Source organism: Myripristis murdjan, chromosome 4 (genome assembly GCF_902150065.1).
Source record: "Myripristis murdjan chromosome 4, fMyrMur1.1, whole genome shotgun sequence".
Taxonomy (NCBI): domain Eukaryota; kingdom Metazoa; phylum Chordata; class Actinopteri; order Holocentriformes; family Holocentridae; genus Myripristis; species Myripristis murdjan.
In genome coordinates this window covers 368166-385502 of record NC_043983.1, presented here as the reverse complement: position 1 = coordinate 385502, position 17337 = coordinate 368166, and positions in this window count along the sequence as shown.

Here is a 17337-nt window from a genome sequence, read left to right as displayed (position 1 = left end):
AATTAACCACAACATACTATTCAATAAACTGGAAAAATATGGGATAAGGGTACTGGTATTAGACGGGGTAAAGAGTTATTTGAAAGGATGGCAACAGTTTGTAAAGTTGGGTAATCACTGCTCTGGATATTTGCACATTGCTTGTGGTGTCCCCCAGGGGTCAGTATTGGGCCCCAAATTGTTTATCCTGTATATAAATGACATGTGCAAAGTATCTAGGTGGTTAAAATTGGTTAATTTTGCAGATGACACAAATATTTTTGGTACAGGTGAAAACATTAAACAAGTGGAAACAGTTATAAATGAGGAAATGAAAAAATTAAAAATATGGTTTGACTGGAACAAATTATGATTAAATGTAAGTAAGACTAAGTTTATGTTATTTGGCAAAGGCACAGTAAACACAAAGGTGCGAATAGAAATAGATGGGGTTGAAATTGAAAGGGTGCACGAAAACAAATTTCTTGGGGTTACAGTAGATGACAGGCTGAGTTGGAAACCACACATCAAACATGTACAGTCCAAAGTTTCAAAAAGCATTGCAGTCATACACAAAGCAAAACAACTACTGGATCACAATTCACTTTGCACACTTTACTGTTCACTGGTCTTGCCATATATACACTACTGTGCTGAGCATTGGGGAAATAATTACAAAACTTCATTACAGTCACTTACCATCCTGCAGAAAAGAGCAGTAAGGACTATTCATGAGGTCAACTACATGGAACACACAAATCCATTTTTTATACAATCAAAGCTACTTAAATTCACTGACATTGTATCTTACCAAACAGCAATCATCATGTATAAGGCAAAAACAGACAATTACCAGAAAATATCCAAAATTTATTCAGGAAACGGGAGGGAGGTTAAGGGGGGAATATAACTTCAAAATCTTAAACATACGAACAACCTTGAAAAGTTTCTGTATATCAATTACCAGTGTCAAGCTATGGAACAATCTAAGTGAGGAACTCAAGCAAAGTCCAAATATCAACCAGTTCAAGAAAATGTACAAAAATATGTTGTTTAGCGGGTACAAGGGATAATGATCATGAATAATTATTGGTAATTATCATTGATTAATTGATATGGCATGGTGATGAGAGGCAGAGAAGTCTGCGTGTATATGTATGTATGTATATATATATGCGTGTGTATATATGTAGGTATGTATGTATGTATATGTATGTGTGTGTATATGTGTGTATATCTAATATGTAATTTATTTTCTGTATTTTCTTTTATTAGTATTTTGCTTCCTCAATTTTCATTTCTATATTATGTTGTGCAAAGAATTTGTTTAGTAGCAATCAGGAAGCCTTGTATTATTTGTACTATTTGCATATTCGGAATAAACAAAACAAACAAAAACAAACAAAACAAACAAAATAAAGTGAACAATAACAAACCTTTATCCTTCGGCATTTTTTAAATTTTCTAATCTTCTCTTTTTTCACCCTTGAGTGCCACTACTAAATTTCCGTTCAGGACCCATGTTGCAGCTGTAATCAAGGTATTATACAAGTGCCGTGGCACCTTTAAGGGATGGTACAGTGCGCTATGTGGTGCGCAATGGCTGCACAGTCAGGAGTGTGTGTGTGTGTCAGTAAAGCTGGCGACCGGGGCCAAGCGTGTTGTAATGGTAGCTACAAACGAGAAGAAATAAGGTGTGTGCCCTTAGAGCTTTTGTCAGAAAAATTCCTCAAGACTCAAGCCCGGTTTGTGTGTGTTACTTGCCACTCGGCCATAAAGAAATGGGGGTTAGCTCCAAAATTTGTTACCAACTTCGGCCCTGGAGCAGAGTACAGGTCTCCCCTGTGCGTTCTGACTATGGTCTGAGCACGGAAGCAGGAAAGGTTAACAAAGGCTTAATTAGCAGCATTTAATAGCCACAACACGGCCTTTATTTGTAAAAGTCCAACACTGCAGTGTTTGTAAGAGTATATTTATACAGTCTATGGTAAGAGTAGAAACACAGAGTCACAGTGAGTGTGTGGCCCCTCTGGTGGTTGTGGCCCTAAACAACCGCATAGACCGTTTATGCCATGGGCCGGCTCTGGATCTGTTGCACCCTTATGCCCCACATTGCTTACTTAGATCATTGGACCAGCAGCTTTTAGTAGTTCCTAGAACTAGACTGGCTGAGTCATTCTCAGTGGTAGCTCCCAAACTACTTGGAGTAGCTCTCCCCTCGAGATCTGGTTGCCATATTCAATTCAATTAAAAATCTAACTTAGAAACATATTTTTTTTAAATCACTGTATTCTCTTGATTAGATACAATTTCAATATTAAATATTAATGAAAAATGTTGAGTATTAATGATTTAATTTGCTCCTATGGCCTCATTTGATTTATTGGCTTAGGCTCATCTTGTTTTTTTTGTTTTGTTTTTTTTTTTAACTTTATTCCTGTGGCTTTGTTTTTAACTTGTATTTTGTGCTCATGATTTTTTGATGTTGTGCCACACTTTGGGCAACATTTTGTTGTATTTAAATGCGCTATAATAATAAACTGACTTATGACATGGTTTATGACTTTTTAATCCTTTTTTCTGTGATCAATTATTTATTGTTTGTGAGAAGGGGAGGCGCCATCACTGTCACAAAATTGACAGACAAACCAACTAACCCACTCCACCCCACCATCTCACATCTAATATGATGAACCAAGGCAGTGTACATAGATTCAGAACAGAAATACACCCCGCACATCTACTTCATGACACTGTCATGTTTCACGGTCTGTTTTGCATTTTATTTTCTCCCTCATGTTTCATGCCTTGTACTTCCTGTTTTATTTTGTGATCACTCACCCCTGTCTCTGTTCCAGGTTCCTGTCTGCCCCGCCCCCTCCTCGTCTGTGTTCACCTGTTCCCTGATTGTGTCTCCCGCACCTGTGTCTAATCACTCCCCATTAGTCCTGCTTATATTCCCCCTTTGTGTCTTGTCTCGTCGCCAGTTCGTTGTAGCGTTAGCTCTCGTACCAGCGTTTTTCTCACAGTCACAGTCATAGTCTTCGAGTGTATTACCTTTGCCTGTTTTTTCGACATTGCCTTTTGCCTCACGTTTTTGGATACCTCTGCCTGGTCTGACTGCTTCTCCGTGTACCGACCTCTGCCTGTAAATAAACCTGCTCTTTGGATTCTACCGGTCTCTGTCGTGCATTTGGGTCCTGCCTATTCTGTGCTTTGTTCATGACAGAACGAACTGGCCAGAATGGACTCAGCCGACTCAGACCCGGTGCGTCAAGCCCTTCGTGAGCAGGGCCAAAGACTGGCGCAACAAGAAGACCAGCTCGTGTCTCTGTGCGCGGATTTGAGAGCCCTGGCTGCTCGACAGGACTCAATGATGACATCGCTGGAATCACAGTTTAATGAATTATTCTCTCTCATGCCTCGAAGCGCGCCAGCGGCGGAAACGCCGGACTCGGCTACTCTTCTGGACTCACCCACTGACGCGCAGCCTCTCTCCAGTGCTGTCTCGTCATGCCTGCAGCTCGCCCGTCCTGAGCGATTCTCCGGAGAATCAGGTGATGTGAGGCCTTTTTTGATGCAATGTGAACTGCATTTTGAAATGCACGCTTCGGCTTTTCCTACGGACCTGTCAAGGTGGCCTTCATCATCTCCCACCTCACGGGCCGAGCAGAGGCGTGGGCCACCGCTGAGTGGAGCCGCGGGTCGATAACCTGCTCTAGCCTCGCCGAATTCACTCGAGCCCTCGAGCAGGTCTTCCAGCACACCTCGCCGGGCAGAGAAGCCGCCAGTTCCTTGCTAAGATTGAGGCAAGGTAAGCGTAAGGTTTCGGACTATGCCATTGATTTTCGCACTATCGCCTCTGAAAGCGAGTGGAATGGTGCAGCCTTGATCGATGCATTTTTTCAAGGACTTTCTGAACCCGTGAAGGATCAGCTGGTCTCCGTCGACCTCCCGGGGGATTTGGATGGAGGACTACGTGAGGGATTCCCTCGCCGCCGGAATTATCCATCCTTCCTCCTCTCCTGCTGGAGCAGGATTCTTCTTCGTGGATAAGAAGGATAAGACCCTCAGACCATGCATTGACTATCGTGGCCTGAATGACATAACAGTCAAGAACAGGTACCCTCTTCCCCTCATTTCTACAGCTTTTGAGTTATTGGAAGGGGCCACTGTCTTCTCTAAACTTGACCTCCGTAACGCTTACCACTTGGTCAGAATCAGGGAGGGGGACGAGTGGAAGACTGCCTTTAACACACCAACAGGACATTATGAATATCTAGTCATGCCTTTTGGACTCACCAATGCTCCTGCAGTGTTTCAGAACCTTGTCAATGATGTACTCCGTGATATGCTTAATGTTTTTGTCTTTGTGTATTTAGATGACATCCTGATCTTTTCCCCCGATGAGGAGACTCACACTCGCCACGTCCGCTCGGTGTTGCAGCGGTTGCTCCAAAACCAGCTTTTTGTTAAAGCAGAGAAATGCGAGTTTCACAAACCCTCAGTCTCATTCCTTGGGTTTGTGCTTGCTGAGGGGGAGATCAGGATGGACCCTGAAAAGGTCTCTGCAGTGGCGGATTGGGCCACTCCCAGTTCACGCAAAGAGGTTCAAAGGTTTCTGGGTTTTGCCAACTTTTACAGGAAATTTATCCGTAATTACAGTACTATTGCCTCACCCCTGCATGATCTTACCTCTCCCCATAGACCATTTGTCTGGAGCCCCAAGTGCGAAGCTGCATTTCAGGGTCTTAAGAAGAGCTTCACCTCCGCCCCTGTTCTCGCCCTTCCGGACCCCAGCCAGCAGTTTGTGGTTGAGGTAGACGCTTCCGACATTGGTGTTGGCGCGATCCTCTCACAAATCAATCCCAAGGACGGTAAGCTCCACCCCTGTGCTTACCTGTCCAAGAAACTCTCCTCAGCAGAACAAAATTATGATATTGGTGATCGTGAGCTGCTGGCTGTTAAAGTGGCCCTGGAGGAGTGGAGACATTGGCTGGAGGGAGCTTCCCAGCCGTTTCAGGTTTGGACTGATCATAAAAATCTTGAATATTTAAAATCAGCCAAGAGGTTAAATGCTAGGCAGGCTAGATGGGCTATTTTCTTTAGCCGCTTTAACTTTACGCTCTCCTACCGACCTGGTTCTAAGAATGTCAAACCTGATGCTCTGTCGCGTATGTTTTCTCATGACAATGTTGACTCTGAACCCAAAACCATCTTACCCAAGACCTGTTTTGTTGCTGTGCTTTCATGGGAGGTGGAGAGCAATGTTAAAGCCGCTGCCGAAGGGGTAGCTATTCCCCCCGACTGCCCTGATGATAAACTTTTTGTGGTGCAGGCCCTCAGGGGGGATGTTGTTCATTGGGCCCACACTAATAAGACTGTCTGTCACCCTGGCATTAACAGAACTTTATCTGTAGTGCAACAACGGTTTTGGTGGTCTAAAATGGTTCAAGATGTGACCGATTATGTCAACGCTTGCTCTGTGTGTGCCTGTCATAAAGTCTCTCACCAGAAGCCCTCAGGAGTACTTAGGCCCTTGCCCATCCCTCAACGCCCCTGGTCCCACATCTCCATGGACTTTGTTACTGGACTTCCCCCCTCTAATGGTAACACTGTGGTTCTGACTGTGGTTGACAGGCTTTCTAAAATGGTGCACTTTATTGCCTTGCCTAAGCTTCCCTCAGCCAAGGAAACGGCTGAGGTCATGATGAATAACATTTTCCGGATTCATGGTTTCCCCAAGGATGTTGTTTCCGACAAAGGCCATCAGTTCATCTCACGGTTCTGGAAGGAGTTCTGCAGTCTGATTGGTGCCACCGTCAGCCTTTCTTCTGGGTTCCATCCGCAGACCAACGGACAATCTGAGCGCCTCAACCAGGAGCTCGAGACGGGTCTTCGCATCACCGCCTCCCAGAATCCTGGCACCTGGTCACAGAAACTGCTCTGGGTCGAGTTCGCCCACAACACTCTCCCGTCTGCATCCACTGGTCTTTCCCCATTTCATATTGTTCACGGTCACCAACCCTCTCTTTTCCCCACCATAGACTCTGAGTCCTTGGCCCCTTCCGCTTTGGCCTTGGTGAGACGCTGCAGGAGAACCTGGGAGTGAGCCCACCAGAACCTCATACGGCAGTCCAACCTCTACAAGGCAGCCGCGGATCGTAAGAGGAGACCCGCTCCACATTACAGGAACGGCCAGAGGGTGTGGTTGTCCACCAAGAACCTGCCCCTTCGGGTGGAGTCTAAGAAGCTCGCTCCCAGGTTCGTCGGTCCGTTTCCCATTGTCATGGTCATCAACCCCGTCACTGTCCAGCTCAAGCTCCCAAGGTCTATGCGGGTCCACCCCACGTTTCACGTCAGCCACATCAAGCCAGTCAGAACCTGTCCACTTGTCCCTCCGGCCAAGGCCCCTCCACCCGCCCGGTTCGTGGATGGCGGCCCAGTGTTCTCTGTCCGGAGGCTCCTGTCTGCTCGCCGTCGGGGCCGGGGGATCCAGTACCTAGTGGACTGGGAGGGCTATGGGCCCGAGGAGCGCTCCTGGGTGCCGTCAAGGTTCGTCATGGACCCCTCCCTCATCCGGGACTTTCATGCCTCCCATCCTGATGCGCCTGGGCCTTCAGGGGCCGGCCCTTGAGGGGGGGGTACTGTCATGTTTCACGGTCTGTTTTGCATTTTATTTTCTCCCTCATGTTTCATGCCTTGTACTTCCTGTTTTATTTTGTGATCACTCACCCCTGTCTCTGTTCCAGGTTCCTGTCTGCCCCGCCCCCTCCTCGTCTGTGTTCACCTGTTCCCTGATTGTGTCTCCCGCACCTGTGTCTAATCACTCCCCATTAGTCCTGCTTATATTCCCCCTTTGTGTCTTGTCTCGTCGCCAGTTCGTTGTAGCGTTAGCTCTCGTACCAGCGTTTTTCTCACAGTCACAGTCATAGTCTTCGAGTGTATTACCTTTGCCTGTTTTTTCGACATTGCCTTTTGCCTCATGTTTTTGGATACCTCTGCCTGGTCTGACTGCTTCTCCGTGTACCGACCTCTGCCTGTAAATAAACCTGCTCTTTGGATTCTACCGGTCTCTGTCGTGCATTTGGGTCCTGCCTATTCTGTGCTTTGTTCATGACAGACACAGGTACGTAAGAGAGGGATGAGAAGATCAAAAGTTGCAAATAAACTCTTTCACACTGACTGACTAACATTTAATGTAACGTTTCAGTAGTAGACCTGATGATGGTCTACACAGTGTGCAAGAGTATTTGCAACTTTGTGCATAGTGTGCATAGATTTTTAAAAATAATTAAAAAATACAGTACATCATTTTCATAGGGGAAAAAAGGAAATAAAACATCGTAATATTGCATTGCTGGAGCTTTCTGTAGCATGACTGCATTATGCATTGCATTATGCCAAAACATAAACTATTATTTGCTGGTCAAAGCTACTAGAGATTTTTTTTTTTTTTAATTGTAAATATTTGTGGTTTACTGTCTTTTTCATCTATGTTTACATGTATTTGCTTGCTTACTTGTTTAGAATATTATACATATATACTGTACACTGTTCTTACACTGTAAACCCGGATAAGTTGATTGTACTTAAACCATTTTTGTCAAGTGATTGCCTCAAATGCTTTAAGTAATTGACAGTAGAGAAAATTAATTTGTTCAAGTAGAGTCAACTTAAATGTACAATAGTCAGAATTTAATATTTTAAGATATATACACTTAAATGGTTTGAGTAATCAACAACAGAAAACATTTGTGGAGTTTACTTAAAAGTACAATAGTTAGAACTTAATATTATAAGTCAAATACACTTAAAACCCTAGTTTTATTAAAAATATGAATACCGTATTTCACCAATTAATCGCCCGGCCGCAAATAGCCGCCGGGTTCTTATAAACGCCTGGGGTCTGCACGCATTTTGCGTATTAAACGCCCACCCGAATAACCGCTGGGGCGATTATTTGCATTATATTGAGGTAACCCAAAATAAGGCTATTCACCTTATTTTTGCAGAAGTAAACAGTTAGCCGCACAATAACTGTGCGGCGCTTCCGTTTTCTGTCAAAATAAGAGCGCTAGCTAACGTTAGAACAAAAGGGTGTACCGTAATATTAAATCGACAGACTGAAAATATGTTGGACAGTAGCTGTCATCACGATAATGACCTGGTGCAAAAATAAATAAAGGCCTGCAGCGAATAGCCGCCTGGTTCTTTTAAACGCGCGGGGTCCAAGTCGATTTTGCATATGAAACGCCCGGGCGATTAATTGGTGAAATACGGTATATTAAAAATTAAAATATTTGGGATAAGAAAATTGCAGTTAATTTCTTCTTCTGTCAATGACCACACAATGCGGTACATTTTATTTATTTTATTGAAACACACAACAGATTTACAGTTGCGGGGGGGGGGGGGGGGGGGGGGGGGGCAACACTGACCATGTAACCAGACATACTGCAAGTGAAAAAGGAGAAACTGTATGCTTTGTGTGCCACACAACACAGCAGGCATTAAGAACAGCAGCATTAACACAGAAGAATTAAGAATAACTATGCAGTGAGGACCAGAGTTGGTAAATAAAAACAGCATCTTTTAAAATGTGTCCTCTGTAGAATACTTTCAGTGAAACAAACAATAGACACATCTAGCACAAGACAAATCACATACAAAACGAGCAACTGCAAGAATATTTGCTCCAGTCAGTGCAATGTAACTGTGCAACAATCCAGACACAGAAATTAAGAATTGTGCCATGAGCATAAATGTGTCTTACACTGCAAGCTCATTCTTCAGCTTTTGAACCTTTGGAGGTAGCTCACTTTAAACTTCATTAGTGTTTTTTCAAGCACTTCAGGTACTGCAGGTGGAGTGCGTAGGTAAAGCCAAACAAGAGGCACATTGCTTGAGGTAGGTTGGTGAGTGCTTCCTGCCCTCTAGGATGATACCCACTCTTGAGGGGTTTCGTTGTGGCGATGCTGGGCTTGCAGCTCTGTTGTCCTCATAGCAGAGGATTCCCACTGGAATGATTCTACATAATGTGAGAAACAAGACAATAAGAGGATATTCAGATTAACAGCAATTTGTCTACAATCAGCTGCATGGCCTTCTTTATTATTATGATTTTCATAATTCACTGTGATTTTAGGTACTGTTGTGTAAAGAAGCTGTTAGAGCCAATTTTGTGTGTGTTCATGTATAGGTGTTGTATAAAATGCAGTATAAAATGCAGTAATTAATTTCTTCTTGCTAACAGGGAAGGCACATTATCAAGTTAAAATCAGCTTAAGTTCTGCGAAATGTGTTCAGAAATGCTAATTATCATAACCCATCATCCCAAATAAACAAAACATAGGAGAATGGCAAAACTGATTCAAACACTAATCAAAAAATGTTACTTACTGAACTGCTCTGAAAGAACATAGACACATCATCCCCAAGCCCCAAGCATGACTGGAAGTCCTCTCAGGACAAGGCATCTGATAGCTGTTGGCCAACATACTTTTTCAAAACTACATCGAAATAATTTGAATTCTACACTACTGTTGCAAAACTGTAGGCTATGTATAGAAAACACAAGTAGAGAGCTACTCTAAAAACACAATGTTGCAATCATTACCAAATGCTCACAATTCACTTAAGTCAACCTCAAATTTACGCATATTCAAATGTAAACGTTTCAAACTGGAAAAGTTCCAGCAGTTTCTAATTAGTACTACTTGAATAGAGAAAACAACTCACCTTGTTCACGCAGAAAATGTGTTGTCCTAGGAGCATGCAAAGTGGAAATATGTTGAATTGCTCTCTGAAAATACAATTTAAAAAAAAAATGGTGCAACTTTCCCTGTATCCTCCAACGGACAAGCCCAGACTTGTCTTGAGTTTTGAACCAATCACAACAGGGCAGCACTGAGCCTGAGGTAAAACTTGATAATTTAAGTTTGTTAAACTTACAAAAATGAGTACACCCAATGACTGTCTCATACACTCCTCATATACTCATACTGTTTAAGTAATGCAACAAAACTATTTTTTTTTAAAGTGGTATTTACTCAAACTGTTTGCATAGAAAGAACTTTTGGATTAACAGTTACCCACTCGTGGGTAACTAAGCCTGACACCCAACTCGTCTAGAAACTGAGAATGGACCAGGCAGTCGATAGATTACCACCACGTAAAATGAAGAGAGCCTATTCATGGCTGAGGGAGATGAATGTAAGATAAGAGCCTCAAAAGATTTGAATTTATTTTCCAGGTTAGGGGCCCTATCTTGCGCCAGACTCCCTAAATCCGCAAATAACGGGTTCCCCCGTAAAAGTTGCTATCTTGTGCACCTCCCGCTATCCGCAAAACACCTGCGCTACCCGCTATATTATGCATAGGCGTGTTTTGGGCATTACGCCAGTTAAACCAATCAGTGTGCCAGGTGCCACTGCCTTTAAGGGCAGGATGCGCTATCCTAAATCCTAAATCCTAAACCCGCGATGGAGAGAGGGAGGTAGATTTTCTCAGGGGTTCTACTGAGGCTAAAGCAAGTTGGCTTTATATACATATTATATATTATATTATAGGCGAGTTAATTCGGGAGGTGGAGCCACATGTGTCCAAGTGGACGTGTCACAAGGTTGTACTGATTGAGTAAAATCCCCGGGTCACACCACACACACACACACAAGAGGCAGAGGTGGAACTATGTGTAAACTAATTTATTGACAAGGTAGATTGGGCAAATAAAATATGAAAAATAAAAATATAGCACAGCTGCTGGCTTATGATAAAACAATAAAACGTGCTGGTGTAAATGTCCAAGTTAAAACAGTCTTTCCTCTAAGCAGTCTATATGAGTAATATACTCAGTCCATTCAGACGGCATCCCAGTATCAGTCCGACCGTGTGCGTGGTGAGGCTCCGTCGGGGCGCGCATTGAAGCCACCTGGGTGTGCTCTTGTAAAAGCCCAAACTTTGCTTTTGCTGTTTTTGCGGATAGCAGGTGGTCCTGACCACCCGCTATCCGCTATCCCTAAAGTGTGTGCTCAAGATAGCAATTTTAGGGATAGCGCATAAAACACGCACACGGACAGACCTCCATGCGCAAATAACGGAGTCAGCATAATGTATAGCGGGTAGCGTGGGCGCAAGATACCGTTTAGGGATAGCGGAAGCTCCTAAATGCATATGGGTAGCGGGTAGTGGCAACAGGTAGCGGGTGGCACGAGATAGGGCCCTCAATGTCATAAGCCAAGCCAGCAGTCTGATTATCTATATTGTGAGGAATATCCTGACCAATCACATCGGCTACACTATATGACTCCACACCCACACTAGTTCTACACCTCTCTAATCACCTGCCACCTGCCCAACCTGATCTCACAGAAATCTGTGAAATAAGCACGGCATTTTAACAACGCATTGCGTGCTCTTCGCACATGTCCACTGAAAGTCAATTTGGACCCGTGTCGTGGTGGACACACGGATTCTCGGTGTCAAAGACATCACGCTGTGGATGGTGGTTCTGAAAAAAAGGTCTGATTATTAGCCATAACGTTGTAACCATCCAAGGCAGACTTACCACGAGCTATGAGGATGTGTAACGATGGCATGTGCTTCAGCCGAGTCCACAAGTCCCGTATAATATCAACTTTATTTTAAGAAAACACGTTTTATTTGCAATGTCATATCACGGAGAAGCACTACATTACCCATAATCCTAATGTTTATAAGCGACGTGTCTGATTTGACAACTTTAATCAATAAAGTGCATGAAAGTTCTTCTTCTTCTTAAAAGAAGATTTGACAAAATAATATGCTGATATGTTACGCCAGGGGTTCTCAAACTTTTTTGGCCCAGGGACCCCCTGGAGGGGTCAGACTTTTCCAGGGACCCCCTGACACTCGCAACACCGATAAGCATAATACTTATAACCACATTTGTACTCTTAGCTAGTTGATTAGCAGCATTAGCACATAGCCTCATCCAAGGGCGTAGGTTTGGTTGGGTGGGGACGTAAAAGCGCTCCAAGGCGGCGCCCCTGAAAGTTGATGTTTTTTAAATTTATGACTGCAATTTCATGTCATGTAGAGCTGATCAAATAAACAAGCAAATGATCATAATCAGAAAAAATGAAAAACTAGTAAGGGATTGACATTTTTATACTGCATATATGAATATCTATACTGACTACTCACTCCGTGATATAAACTGCACCACTGTTCTTCATACAGATGACTTTTATTTAAACCACTTGTCACCTTGTTGTCACCACGTCACCACGTCACTGTCGAACTATAAGCACATACACAAACATAAATACAGAATTACCGGATAATTATACAAAAAGATATAAAATAAAAGTACAATAAAATAACTAACAATATTGCTGGGCTAGCAACGTTACCTCAATGGCTGCACATGACCGTGAGGGAAATGAGTCCAGAGGAAATCTTCAAAACTTTCTTCTTCCAAATCCAGAGATAAACATAAAACTTAGTCTCTAAATGAGCAAATGTCCTTCAAAACGTAAATAAAACAAATAGGCTGCCACCACAACTTATTGACAGCTAAAAACATGTCGGAACAACGCCAGCTTAGCAGTTGTCCGTCTTCACCGCATCCAACACCAATGCATAGCGAGCGCATGTGAAAGACAGGTAGGTGTCGCACCAAAATATGTCCCCTGTGCAACAAAAACCATAATAATTAGGAATGTCCCCCATAAAATTAAAAATACAATTTAATAATAAACTCTACATGTAAATTATCAATTTAAATCAGTTTGACTAATTGGGCTTGACAAAATAATAAAATTATCACAAAACAATGACAAATTACAATTTGGCAGTTAAAACAAGTATTTAATAATTCTGTAATGCTGTTAGTTAAAGGCAACTAAAGAAAGACAAGCAGGCAATTTAACTGAGTTCTTGTCTTAAGTGCAACTGTGCATCATACTGTACATCAACACCATACAGAAACAGAAATAAAATAAAATAAATGTTTGACACTAAATACCTAAATACAAACAGATTAGTGTCCATTGTCTTGCTCTTATTTGAAAAAAAAAAAAAAAAAATCTCTGTTGTTGAGGCTCTACAGTTCTATAAGCTTGACATTTTAAATCATGGTTAGTAAAAATGGATAATTCCTGCTTCCCTAGAGACAACAGGCCAATGTGCCTGATAAAAGCTCTCATGTCAAAGAAGCTGAACTATTGTTCTAACTGCCTCCTGATGAAATAAACAGTGAAGAAATCAGTCTGTGTGCGTAGCTGCTGGCCAACCAGTCAAACAAACTCCACTGTGCACGTCCTCCGGCGCTTTTTTACAACCACATGGAGTGACAGCGGGGACGGCCAATCATGCATTAGCAAGAAACAGCAGAGCCAATCAATGAGGAATATTAGGTTAGAGGCGGGACTTCTAGCAGAGACCGGCTGTTAACCCTTTGTGTACCATAAGAATTGACTAGACACTGACGGACAGAGGCGCTTTGAGTGTTTGTTGTTGCTGTTATTTGTGAAGCCGTGCGAGCGCCTGTGAGGTGTCATACCAGATTGCCTGATGTGTAATCACATAAGTAAGCTCCCCAAATCAATCATGGGAGACACTTAAAAATGACCACAGTGTTTATTTCACAGTTTGAAGCCCCTCCCCCCCAAAAAAGTTTTTAAAAAATTAATAATAATAAAAAAAATACATTTCCGTGAATTTTTTCGCGCACCCCACTTTGAGAACTGTGGTGTTACGCCATTGAACACAACCCTTTCAGTCAGCGAAACAGGAGGTGGAAAAAACCGTGGAAACACATCGAAAATAGCACTAAAGATTTATATTTTTTATTTTTCATAACACATCTTCACTCATGATATAAACATAGGCTACATGTTAAGGTTATAGTTTTGGTGTTGAAAAACGACTGTATGTATGTTTTTTAAACCTAATTTCACAACTTTTCCCCTAACCCGGAAGAGGGGTACCAGAACTACAATTTGTGCAGAGTTGCAACACACAGAGGTGTCCTGCGCCATAGATTTTGTAGTTCTGATATGTCTATTATATGAAGTTGTGATCACTAATTTTGCAATTTTAATAAAAGTTTTTGGGTGTGGGAAGAACATCTGTTTGGTCAAGTTTTATTTTATTTTTTTCTTAAAATAGTGAAATCATGTTTTTTCCATGTTTTGACACTCGTCAGTGGCGCCCCCTACTGGTTTGCCATCGGGTATGATAGTAGAAGTCTGCCTTGGATGGTTACAACCTTATGGCTAATAATCAGATCTTTTTTCAGAATATCGATTAAATTTGCACTTCCGGCATCTATGAACCACCACCCACAGCGTGACGTCTTTGAAGCCAAGAATCCATGTGTTAACCACGACACAGATCCTAATTGACTTTCAGTGGACACTGTTTAGATAGATAGATAGATAGATAGATAGATAGATAGATAGATAGATAGATAGATAGATAGATATACTTTATTGATCCCAACCAGGGAAATTCTCGTTTCCCTGGTGACCACACGGAATTAAAACTTATTACGTGCAAGGAACATGCAATGCGTTATTAAGAGGTCATGCTCATTTCACGGAATTCTGAGAGATCAGATTGCACCTAGTGTCAAACAGAAGCTAAAGCTCTATCTATATTGCTAGACAAAAGAGCGGCGCCTTCCCCAGTAGGATGAAGGCCGTCCGCTTTCAGCAGGTGAGGGCGGCCCCAGAAGGAAGGCCAGTTATCCACAAAGCTAAAACCATGCTCAGCACAGTGACGGGCCAGCCAGCGGTTCAACGAGGTTAACCTACAGTACATCTCATCATTACCCCTCACCAGTAAGGGACCAGAGACAACTAATCGATGCCGACACATCTTTCTAGCTAGCTCAAGTCCTAACTAAGCTAGCTCTTGTGATTTCTGACTGCTTCATCCTGCATTATTGGTGCCGACATGAATAACAATGTTCCTATAGCTAGCGGTGTAGTGTGCCTGGGTCCCCTGTTTCTTCCTCGATACTGCCAGCACCCTAAGATTATCCTCTATGTCGGAGACTCTGGCCCCAGGTAACCAATGAACCACAGCTGGCGAAGCTAGTCTAACATTGCGGGTGATGGAGTCTCCTGTCACTAGCGTGCGTTGCTCTACTCTGTCAGCAGGAGTGGGAGAGACACGCTGGCCCGCGGGGTTACCAACGGGGCTGGAGAGGGGCGAGAACCATTTGCAATCGGGAGGGGCGACTGCAAACCAGGCCACACAACCGGTGACTTGCTTGCGAGCCTTCCCACGCCGGCGAACAGACACAAACCCCGCCGCATCTGCCGACGAGGCTAAGCTAGTGCTAGCGCTAGCAGCACCTTAACTGTTTTTGTACTTATTGTACATCACCCAGCACCTTAACTGTGTATTTATTATCCATCACTCAGCACCTTAACTGTTTATTTATTATTTATTTTTTTTATTTATTATCTGTATATTACAGCCTAAGTTAATATACACTCACACTGTTTTTCAGACTGGAGGGGAAGTGGATTCCTTAAGAGGCTGAATCAAGGCGGTTAGTTCCTTGTCCCAGTCCCGGGCGTTAAAGGTTCTGCCACTTGGTTCTTAGTCTCCTGGTTTCATACTAACTCTCCTTATCTATACAATCTATACAATCATGCATATACTTCAGCGCCATCTGTATATTGTCATACTCACTCCATATGTATATTTTCACATCTCGTATCTCCTTTCCTTAGGTTAGCCCTTATTGTATTTTTTGAGTCTTTAGTCTTTATAGTCTCTATTGTATATTTTTAGCCTTTATTCTTTTTTAGTTAACTTTATTGTATGTTTCTACTGTTGCTGCTGGAACACCAGAATTTCCCTGGTTGGGATCAATAAAGTATATCTATCTATCTATCTATCTATCTATCTATCAGGCCCGGGACTGAGGCTATCTGGAGTGCCTGTGATGTCTAGCGTGTTCCTAGCTGAAAGTAGCTGCTCTAAGTCACAGACACGTCTTTCTAGTAGAGACATCCTATCTGAGAAAGCGGAGCAGTCACTGCACACCATCGTTATCACAAGGCTGGATTTACTGCAGCAACATGGAGCTAACTGATAGCTAGGCTAAAGCTACTGGATAAACCAATAAACAAAGTTCAAAAAGCTCCGCTAGACTATCGATTTTTGGAGGAAGTAGCAGGGTTATCAAGTTAAGCAAATTTACCAAAAAGATACAGATGAGACGTAATTACTATGACAGAGAGAGAGAGAGAGAGAGAGAGAGAGAGAGAAAGAGAGAGAGAGAGAAGCGACCTTACAGAGCAGGAAATGCGTCACAGCTGGATCCGGATTATGCAGTGTTCAAATGAGTCAGTTAGTCAGTCAGTTAGTGTATAGTATAAGCACAATAATACACGTGTTAGCTAGATATCCAGTTTTCTTGCTAGTTGGAGAGGTAACTAGCAACTAGCGACAAATCTAGCGACTTTTCCTGGTGTTACTGGAGACTTCTGGTATTTTGGAAACTGACATGAAAGCACGTATCGTTCCTCTGCAGTTCCTGTTCTCAGCGAGCAGCGGGTGCTGCCGCGAGCCCCTCCCCCGCCCCAAAGTCCTCACAGGTGGTCACAGCCTCGAGCCGCGCACAGCAGTCGCAGGCAGCTGCAGTCAGGAGAGGAGCAGAGAGGAGACCCACCACTCCGCGGCCAGGCAGCAGATGAATCGCGCATGCGCAAAGCCGCCGTTGGTCCCGCCCTTCCCGTAAATTTGTAGTCCTAAAACATATTTAGGATGTTTTTTACTCACTTTTTGTCTCTCCTACGACGTTATTCCTCTCCTACAGCGTCCATTACAATCACGTGCAAATGGCCAATTATGCAAATTAGGCGATGACATCATTTGGCGACTTCTAGCGACTTTTAGGACAGCCAATAGCTACTTTCCTTACTGAGGAGTTGGCAACACTGCATTTGCCCGTGTGGTCTGACATAGGCTAGCTAACGTTAGCGTTTGCTATTTACCACAGCCGATCTTATTATTTAATGCAATACATAAGTCTATTTAAAACTGAAACTATCTTTGCTTATTAACAGGTACTTCTTGGGCATCAATACTGAGAGAGGCTCAAAGACCAGGAAGCGGACAACAATGAACCCTCATATGAGCACCTTTTGAGGAAACTAACTGACTTTGAGTGGGCATCATAGTTTGTTTGTTTTTTTTTTGCTGCAGCAGTTGTCAGGCTCAGTTTTGAGTAGTTCTTTTTGTACTTTTTTTTTTCAAGACAACTTTGCACTACAAGATTTTTGTACAACGCTGTTGCGTGTGGATTATAGAATGTTTGAGACTGAGAGGAGCGCCTGACCCCTTCACGACATC